The following is a 2,678-nucleotide window of genomic DNA, read 5'->3' on the forward strand; positions in this document are numbered from 1 at the left end:
AACAAGAAACCTTTATCTTTGGCCTTTTTAACCATCTCATACAAACCAAATACTTATAGTACCACTAAGTATATACACAAAAACAGTTACTGGAATGCTCGGAATAAGATTGTAGTTTTTGGTTGTTGGTTTTTTTCTCCTTTGAGATTATAATGATAATGGTCACACCACAAGTAAAGTCAGAAGTAGGGCAGAGAACGCTCCAAAGGCTGGTTTGGTCATCCGAGATCATTAAAAATGGCTGACCCCTAACAATATGTACAAAAATATAAAATGTAAATAAAAAATACAAACAAATTTTCCTTTTTAAAGTACTTTTAAGAAAAAAAGCAGGGCCTGGGAAGTTTTGGTTCTTTTTGCCTCCCCTGTTGCAAATTCACGGTGTGGTTTTGGTGGGTGGTGGTGCGTGCGTGTCTGCAGTGGCGCGGCCCTAGGTGACCACGTTTAGATTCTGAGACGGGTGACTAGGTCACGGTGGCCTTTGTGTTTGTCTTTTGTTGTTTTAAGTTGAACTTTTCCTTTTGCTATCTAGTCATCCTGGTCAGTCTTCTGCTTCTTGGTGTCCACATCGTCATCCTCATCACCTTCAGCTACCCATTTGCCTGTAGCTGCCTCAGCCTCCTCACCCTCTTCTTCACCATCACCTTCCTCCTCTTCATCCTCCTCTTCCCCACCTTCCTCCTCTTCTTCGTCTACCTCGTTGTCAGTCTCCTGCTCCCCATTTTCCTCATTAGCGTTCCTGTTAGCGGAGGGGGGGGATGCCTCTCTCCCATTCTCCGCCTCCTCCACCACCTCCTTCTTCTCCTGTAAGTCCTCAGCCGCATCACCACGGCCCGCCCGCTCCCCTCACACCTCCGTCCAATTTATATCTTTAATGTACTATTTTATTGATACATATTCCAGCCTTGCATTTTTCACATTTAATAAATGGAATTATAGTTGAGAGGGATTAGGGGAGATTTGTTGTTTTTTGAGGCCATGTGAAGGTTTATTTTCCATTATATTAATTTTCAAGGAGGCATTGGTGGCTCATCGGGTTAAATATTGGGCTGTTAACTTCAAGGTTGGTGGTTCAAATCCGCCAGCCACTCCACAGGAGAAAGGTGAGGCTGCCTCTGCTCCTGTGACTAGTATAGTCTTGCTCTATTAGGTCACCATGAGTCGGGATTGGCTTGATGGCAGTGGATTTATTACATCACTTTGCGTCAGCGAGAAGTTCTCTGAACTTTAGAAAAATCCCTTCTAAAGTTGCCGATGATTTGAAAGTGGCCACTGAGATCAAACTAGCTCAGTCCTTATTTTCATCTTAGTAGTGTCAATCATATTAAACATGAAAAAAGGAAATTCTGCATTTCCAATATAAGACAAAAGTGTATACATAATAAACTACATTCTTGACATAAAGTAATTGAGTAATATATTCGGCAGCATATTTCCTTTCTTTCTTAGCTATAGTTTTCCCATTCAGAAACCAGACTTGTTTTTCCATCTCATCCTTTTTATCTAGATTTGAGATATTTTGAAAAAGCCTTAATTTATACAATTATTATGAACGTAATTTCATCTATGTGTAGTAAGCACTCAAAGTTGTGGGCTATGATATATGAGTTTTGAAAATAAAAAAGACAGTTTTACAACGTTTTGGTTCTTTAAAAATAGTCTACATCCTAGTATCTTTTGGTGTATACCATCAAAACATAATCTCTTTTAAAAATCTCTTTTGTGCTTGATGTAAAAAAAGTCACAATTATATCATCCTTTCCAATGTAAAAATAATTTCATACCATCTAGTGTTTATTTTCTGCAATGCCTAGCTTCACAAATTCACAATGGCTATTTAAACTAACGGCTACATTCTGGAAGCACTTTCAGAAATACCGTGGTACCTACACAAGATCATGAAAAGAATTACATGACATCAAAATTAGATTTAAAATAGTTATATGCTATTTATGTATGGAAAAAAACCCTATCTGCTCATTTTGACTTTGAATATAGACTTCAGCCTTTTAAAAATTATGTAATAGTTCTAGGGAGTATCCGGGTAGCTGGAATATACCAGAAGACTCTGTATAATTACAGACTAGTGAAAACTCAAGTTTATTCAGAGTTAATAATCACTCCTGGATGAATGATTTATACATAATATTTCTTTTCCTGGAAGTGAACTATTCAAAAGAAGAAACGCAGTATTCTGTGGTTTCCTTTCGGTTCTTTTAAACAGCACCTGCTGTGGCTTTCAACCTTATACTTGATTACTTCAAAACTACAAAGTGGGTTTAACATTTCACTAAGGTATGTAATCATTATTGGTTTTTAAAGAAACACAAATCCCTTAAAAACAAATTAGGGAGACTTACCGCAAAATGGTGAACTGGGAAGACACACTACACAGGCCCTGTACCACAGGCACCAGAGACCGACTGAAACAGATTTAGATGATAACCCTGGACCGCTGAGCTTCAGAGAAAAGGATAGGGAAGTGATGAAACAGTGACTAGAAGGAGCCCTGGTGGCGTGGCAGTTAAGCATTGGGCTGCTAACCACAAGTTCAGCAGTGTGAAACCTTAACAGCTGATCCAGAGGAGAAAGACGAGGCTTTCTACTCCCATAAAGTGTAACAGTCTAGGAAACCCAGACCTACAGGGTTGTCATGAGTCAGAATCAGCTTGATGGCA

Source organism: Echinops telfairi, unplaced genomic scaffold (genome assembly GCF_000313985.2).
Source record: "Echinops telfairi isolate 266 unplaced genomic scaffold, ASM31398v2 ScPeMD7_31;HRSCAF=116, whole genome shotgun sequence".
NCBI classification, from domain to species: domain Eukaryota; kingdom Metazoa; phylum Chordata; class Mammalia; order Afrosoricida; family Tenrecidae; genus Echinops; species Echinops telfairi.